The following is an 8,317-nucleotide window of genomic DNA, read 5'->3' as shown; positions in this document are numbered from 1 at the left end:
GGGTTTCCTGCCTCTTTCTTGGCTGGGGGCCTCTGCCTACCATCTATCTCATCTTCCCAACTCCCCAGGAACAATTTGGTTCTGTCATCCCATTGGTTCTGTCTTGTGGATGAGCATTACATACCCAGAGTCATATACACAGATGCCTTTGGAACCTCTCACAAAGGCCTTGTTTTCAGTTGGAAAGAAAATCCTCTTACGAAACTAATTGTGAGGATTTTGTTGATTGATAGACAAACTTCGGTGATCAGCTCTCTCCAAAGTCAGAAGAGACCTTTCTCCCTTCCTCAAATACAGAACAATAAACTCAGCCATTTTCAGCTACCCATGAAGATATACTGACCACAGAACAATATGTAGAACAATACATAGGCATCAGCATAACATTAGTGTAGCCCAAATGAGCACTGACTTTTGAAAAAGAAATGCTCTGAATAACTGCAGCCAGGGAGAATTTTTAATATTATTATGAAAAAAGTGTAACAATTCTCTCTTTTTTGACCAATCAAGATAACCTTTTAATGTAGAATACAATTTAGAACTGTACATATCAATATAGTAGCCACTAGTTACATGTGGCTATTTAAATTTTAATTGATATTACTTAAAATTAAATAAAATTTAAAATTGTGTTCCACTAGCCACATCTCAATGATCAATAGCCACATGTGGCTCATGGCTACACACTTGGACAGCACAAGATAGAACATTTCCATCACCATAGCAAGTTCTATAGGATACTATAGATAACATTGATCCAGAAGACATCCTTACCACTAAAAAGGAACAGAATTGAAAATATGTATTCCTGTTACCAGTCTTAGGCACAACATGAATCATTCAGGAGCAAGATAAAAATGACAGGGCTCACAGATAGAAAAGGGACCTTTTTTTTTTTTCTTTTTTTTTTTTCCATTTAGTCTGTAATAAGTTTTAAGACATTTCAACATTTCGGAAGGAAGCGTCACCTTAAATGGATAGGAAAAAAGATATCTATGCTGAAGTTGATTTTTAAAGTGCATAAATGGAGAAAGAATAAATGCCCTGATGTATAGAGACCTAAGGCAGACCAATTTAGGTGGAACAGAAAAGAGAAAATTAGCAGAACCAAGAAAAAGAGATTAAGACTAGTCTAGAACAGATATTGTGTTAGTAGCTGTATCTGACTAAGAGATTTAACCAGTTCTTTAGTGAGAAATAATTATAAATTAGTATCAGAACCCCAGTACATGCCTTTTATAGTTTGCTACATATGATTTTGCTTAATTACATAGTAAAATTGTATATAGTGAAAAAAATGATACAAGTGACTCTTAAATAACACAGGCTTGAACTGTGAGCGTCCACCTACATGCAGATTGTTTTCAGTAAATACCTGTACTGTTTCGATCCAGGGTTGGAAGTCCTTGGATGTGGAGGGCCGACTGTATGTGTTAATCTGTGCCATTTTAGAGGGGACTTGAGCATTTGTGGATTTGGGTATCTGTGGGGGAATCCTGGACCCAATCCACTGCAGATACCAAGGGATAACTAAGTTTTGAGGGAGTCAAAGATTATACACAAATTTTTGATTGTTTAGGGGTTGGTATCCTAGCTCCCATGTTGTTTGAGGGTCAACTATATATGATATCAGAGACTGTTCAAGGATGGCAAAAAAAAAACATACAAAAAACCCACAGATGAAACATCTATATGAATGAAACTAAAGGTATGAATAAAGCAAGTAAGAAAATTTAAAAACCTTAGAAAGCAGGTAAACTTACATATAACGCTACCTAGCTTTAATTATTTTAATTTACGGTACCTTTAAATATCTATTTTCGATGACATATAGTTCAGATATATAAGATTTGGTGAATTCATTCATCTTTCCAAAGATTTCTCTCTGGGAAATTGAATTTTTTGAGGACTGGCTATCATTAGTCATATTTTGGTTGCTGTCAACCATTTATCTCTTGTGGCATATTTGATAAGCCTGTTGCTGCAGGATGATGGTCAGGCACAAACCTGTTCCAGAAGTAGCCTGCTCTAGATGTAGGACCCAGAACTTGAATTGGTATAAAAAATGGGGTAGTATTTTTTTTCTTTTCTTAAATAATGCAATCAAGAATTATACACAGGCGTGTGCACACACACATACAATCAATTTCGAAGCCCTCTCACCTTGTGCCATTGCATGTTTTGTAACATATTTTGAATGTTCATGTATCTTCTAGTCCTCTGCCCATAATTATAGGTAGAATACAGCAAAACTATTTTAGGCCTATGGTGAAGTGAAAATACAAATTCAGTTTATATCTGTCTGTGTGCCATTGGGAGAGAAGCAGAGTTTGATTAAGACAAGAAAAAAATAAACATGTGCCTGACTGCCAGAAGAATGCCTTGCCCACAAAGTCAATACAAGAACAATTCACCAGTTATATGTGCCCCACCACTTTCTTACTATCCATCAATACTCTCCTGCTCTTCATGTCTCTTTTTGTCCACTTTATATTCCAGGGTCCACAATATAATTGCTCAATAAAATATCCAACTCCTGCACTGCTTTCTCTGATTGGCTAAATTCCAACTTTGTAAGAACCCAACTACCCCACCTTCTCTTGCCCTGCATCTGAGCAGCTGAACATTGATGGAGAATATTGCACATAAGCTTCACTCTTTGGAATCTTAGTCCTCAAAAGTGTCCTTTATACAACACAGCCATCATATTACTTTTCCTGTAGCTTGCTTTTTGGCTCTTAACACTATTTTATGCTTTCTTCTCCACCCTCACACCTTTACCCATCTACAAACCTGGATTCCCCCTACTATCAGAAGCCAGTGCCCCAACATGTGCTCTGGATCCCAGGTGCTCTAACAACCTGTAGGACTTTGCTCCTTGACTCATGCCCTCCCTCTCCTGAGTTATTAACCACTCCCTCTCTCTGGGATCATTTCCAATAATACACAAACATGCTCTAGTGTTGTCTACTCTAAATAGCTTTCCTTGATCTTATCATCTTCTCTCCAACTAATGTACATTTCTCTGTTCCCTTTCATAGCAAAATATCTCTACCTCTTCACTTCCTATTCCCTCTGCAGGACTCTTCAAACTGGTTTCTGACCTACAGTCCACTTCAACTACTTAAACTGCTCTTATGAAGTGCCATAGGTTGTTCTTAGTGACCTCCATGAGCCAAATCTAATGTACACCTTTCTATCTACATCTTACTTTACCCTTTAACTGCATTTGATAAGTTCATTACTTCTTCCTTGAAACATTCAGTCTCCTTTCTTGATTTCTAGGAGATCACACTCTCATGATTTTCCTTCTAACTCTCTGACTCATCTCTCAATTTCTTCATGGTTCTACACTGACCAACTTCTAAATGTTGGGGGCTCTCTAAGCTTTTATGCATGGCCCTGAGTGCTTCTCTTCTCTAGGTAATCCCTCCACTCTAAACCTCTTCTTTGAGTTATAGACATTGTTTTCCAACTTCCTACCTAACATCTCAATTTAAACATTTCACAGACATTTAGAATGTAACACGTATAAGGTTGAAGTCAATGATTTTTATCTTATCAAACATCTAAGGTTTCCTATCTTGGTGAATGATACCACATTCCACTCAAGTCATAAGTCTCATATCTAATGTTTTGAAGGTAAAAATGATGAAACTTGATGGTTAATTAGATACCATCAAGTCTCATCATTTTTACCTTCAAAATATATCTAGGATGTCAGTGTGAAGTTGTCCTTTCTCTCTTCTCTCATTGTAAATCATTGTAAATCATTCAAAAACAAGATGTTAGAAGTAAGAGAGAGTGAGCGAGAGAGAATAGAGCAGAGGAGAGGAGAGGAGAGAAGGAAACTCACAGGTTAGATATTCCATTAAACGAAGGGAACCACAAAACAAGTGGAATGATTCCTTCAGAGCAGGGAAATCACACAGGACTGCACTCAGAGAAAGTAGAGTCCATGGGTGTAAATCTTAGAGAAGCAAAGAATACTTCTTGAAGATGAAAGGTAAAACTTTATTTCGGAAATCAAAATACTTTGTTTATAACAATAGGGACAAGGTTCATATACTGGCCATGAGAGTACCCTTGGACCTGATTTGGGTCTAAGAAGCAGGGGAGGAGGGTATAAATGAAGAAATAGGTAGATAAGCTATATTTCCTGCCTCTATGGCAGAACAGGAAAAGAAAAATGCATTGTGAAATTTTCTGTCTGTCTCCATTGGCTGAGGAGAAGTAAAGGCTAAACAAAAATACACAAAATCAAGGTTATATATAAAAAAAATTCAGGTAGCTCATAACTGGCCCTGGTCCTTCTACCAAATGAACCTCTTGCAAGTAATAGTATAGGAAAAACTCAGTTGCTTCAGAGATACGTAATGAAAAAAGAATGTGCACAATATCCATATAAAGATGCTACACAAAGAAAAGGAAGAAGAAACAAAGGGTCGATAAAACACATTGACGAGAAAAATATTTCCATAGAGCAGCTAACAATTATAATCAAACATTCCGGCATGAATCTTAATAACAGAATGAATGAATCTCTTCCATGAGGGAAAACCCTAAAGCAGAGATATAAAAGCTTCTGGAACATATGTTAACACAACAGAAAAAAGAATGAGATGTGAACTGATAGCACAAATGGAAGAGTAGAAGAAAAAAATGTAACCAGCACCAAAATGAAAGTGAAAAGGGAAAGAATATGTAGCCAATTAGGTCTTACTTGGCTAAACAAAAGCCAGCCTGAGATACTACTACAGAAGACTGGCAGGGAGAGAGCAATGGATATATTTATCTCAGAGCAAAACAATATGGGATTAGGGCCACATAACCAAATGAAAATCTTATACACCTGACAATGCAAAAATGAAAAGCTAACAAGATTTGCAAGAGGCAAAGGGGAAGGAGGAGAGAAAGTAAATAGCATGTAAATATGCTGATTTTCTTATCTTTAACATATGAAAGTCAATGGATAAATATAAAATGATGTGGTAGAGAAGAAATAGGAGGCGGAAGAGGAAATACATTAATTTAATCAAAGTTTATTTTAAGAAAGTAGTAGAAATGTCTGAAACATAGAAGATTGGGGCATTATATAAAGCTGTAACAATAACTAGAATAATACAAGCCTTCTTATTTAGCAAAAGAAATACACAAGGAAAAAATTAAAAGAAACTGACTGCTAGTGACATGTTTTTAAAAAATATAAAACAATTAAAAAATAACATGAAAAAATTGAGACCAAATAAATAAATATAAAGAGACTAAACTCACTTGTTAAAAGAAAATCACAAAGCAAATTCAGTACTGAATTCAAGAGCTATACTTAAAACAAAGAAATTCAGTAAGAGCAAAAATGAAAGGATGAGCCAAAGTAAATTAGCCAAATGCAAATAAAAAAAGAGCAGAGATTGTGATCTTTTACTAGAAAAAGGTTAAATTCAGGCCAAAAACTATTAAATGACAAAAGAAAGGTATTAAGGGTACAATTAACTAGGAAATTATGAATAATTTATATTTATTGTCAAATAAAATAACATCGATATTCATAAAGCAAAAATATAAGGGGATGCACTAAGAAATGAAAAATATCAGTGATGGGAGGTTTATCACTTTAGTCTACAACAAATCAAGAAGATAAAAATAAGTGAAATTATGAGACACTTAAATAATATTGTGAATAAGATAGCCTTTATTGTCAAAACAAAGAAGATATCTTAAAGTGTCCTTTAAAAATTTATAAAAATTGACCACGTATTAAGCCATACATAAAATCTCCATAAATTGCAATGAAGAAAAAGGTGGACAACATTTTCTTATCACAATGCAATAACAGTAAAAATTAATAGCAAAAACAGATTACACAGTTTCTACTACTATTACCTAGAAATTTGAAAAGCAGAAGCTCTTTTAACTCGTGAGTGATAGATCAAATTCACACTAAACTTAGAGACTATATAGGCAATCACAACAATAAAAAAAATATATCAGAACCAATGAGATACAAATAAAGCAACGTACAAAGGTAACTTTATAGCCATAAAATACTTCTATTAGTAAGAAAGAAAGAATAAAAATATATGAACTAATGAGTTAAAAAATAAACTACGAATTAATCTTAAGGAAAGAGAAGAAAAGAATTGAAAAAGATAAATCAGAAATTAATAATTTAGAAAATGTAAAAATAGTAAAATTAATAAATATATGCAAAAACAATTTTTAAGAAAATCAGTAATAATATAATATAAACTGTTCAGTAATCTTAACAACAAAAACATAGAGGAAGCACAAATATACAGAATAAGAAACAGAAAAGGAGATATAATCGCTAAGCAGAAATCAAAAGAATCATGAGACTGCTTAATCCTATCATAGATAACTTTATTATCTATGAATTTAAAATTGAAAACAATTTAAAATAGATGAATGGACACTTGGAAAAAACTTATATTCTGTTTTTACAATAAGGACTATCTTATTAATGATATTATTTAGATGTACTATAGCTAGGTAAATATAATTTGCCAAAACTAGCCAAAACTGACTCCAGAGGAGACAGAAAATCCAAATGAACCAATTACCACAGAAGAAATAAAGTTGTGAAAAAAACCTAATCCTCTGTTTTCTATTTCTTGACAAGAAGCATCAGGCCCAGGGTTTTCACAGGAAATTCATAGAGGAACAGATAATTCCAATAGTATTTAAAATGTTTCAGAGCATATTAAAAGAAAAAAAACCCCTAAATTATTTTAATGAAACCCAATGACTGTATTTAAAAAGCCATACAAACTAATCTCACTTATTACTATGGGTACAAAATTCCCTTAAAAAAATTGCAAGTAGATTTTAGTAGCACCGTAAGATTATAGCATACCAGACCAAGAAAGGTTTCTTTCTAAAATGGAAGGATAATTCAACAGTAGAAAATCTAAAATTGAGTAATTTATTACATTAATAGATTTAAGGAGAAAGATCATAAAATAATTTTTATATATGCCACAAAGTTATTTGATAATGTTCAAAATCAATTATTGGTTTAAGAAAACAAACCTAACAAAATAGGAATAGAAAAAAATTTCTTCAGTGTAAGAGATAGTTACCTGAATCCTAAAGCTAGCATTATGCTGAATGAATAAATACTAGAAGCATCTCATTAAAGTCAGGAACAAGTCAAGGATGTTCTAGAGGTCAATACTGATCATTTTTTTTTTTTTTTTTTTAGGCAAGGCAATCTTTGGTTGACCTCACAGATTACAAGGACCTTGTCAGTTTACAATCCCTTATTTTTTTATTTTTTACACCTACAGCACCTGGCCTTCCTAGGTGGCCTCCCATCCAAGTACTAACCAGGCTCAACCCTGCTTAGCTTCCAAGATCAGATGGAATCGGGCTTGTTCAGGGTAGACAACACTGATCATTGTTCAACACTGTTTTAGAGATACTATCTAATGGAATTAGAAAAAAGATAAAATAATGGTACAATTATCTTAATTTGCAGATGATATGATTGTATATTTGGAAAATCCAAGAAAATTGGAAAAGATAATTCTATATTTGAAAAATCCAAGAAAGTCTTACAAGCAATAACAGAATACAATAGAATCATTAGTTATAAAATTAGTATCTAGCACTGAACGTACATATCACTCTCCCTAAATCACTCGAAGTGGCAAAGGAACAGAATCACCTACATTGACTATCATGGGCCAATGGGGCCCATACCTACAGTTAAGAGTGAGGTAAAATCCCACTCAAGTAGGATGGGATAGTTTCCCCAAAAGGAAAGTTAACTGCTATGTGGAGGGAAAGAAGGAATGCTCGGCTGCTGGGCAGGCAATAAACAAATGTCCATTCAACCCAAGAAGGATTTGATATTTTAGTGTTTAACAGTAGTAGCTGCTGCTAATGTCCTCTTCTAAAATGAAACAATAACAAATAGTGTAGTGATTACTAAACAAAGATGTTTAAAGAGAAGCTAGCAAGAATGGTAATAGTGGTGGGTATTTCTTTTTTTTCCTAGCAATATCTGAAATAAAAAAATGATATCTCAAATCCTGCTAAATAATAAAATGCTGTGTTATTTTATCCCTTACATTTTCCTGCCTTCTCTCTTCTCTATTTTTTTTGGGGGGTGGGGGTGGGGAACACATGAAATTATCCATATGAGTTGTCTAAGAAGGGGACATTAATTCATCTGGGCACATGTGTATTAAGAGCTTCTGATATATACTGTTATATAAAGAATACTAAATATCTGTATGCTGGAATCTATGTATGAGGTCAGTAACATTTTTGTATACATCATTTGGTTTTTTGT

At 33.8% G+C, this 8,317-nt stretch overlaps 1 pseudogene; it reads right to left on the bottom strand.

Annotated features, from left to right (window-relative positions):
- Positions 1 to 7,298: 7,298 nt before the first annotated feature.
- LOC112470831 lies at positions 7,299 to 7,418 on the bottom strand (annotated as a pseudogene).
- Positions 7,419 to 8,317: the final 899 nt, after the last annotated feature.

This window comes from Pteropus alecto, unplaced genomic scaffold, assembly GCF_000325575.1.
Source record: "Pteropus alecto unplaced genomic scaffold, ASM32557v1 scaffold3, whole genome shotgun sequence".
Classification (NCBI taxonomy): Eukaryota; Metazoa; Chordata; class Mammalia; order Chiroptera; family Pteropodidae; genus Pteropus; species Pteropus alecto.
The sequence above is the reverse complement of the archived record's forward strand: the minus strand, read 5'-3'. Positions and strand labels throughout refer to the sequence as shown.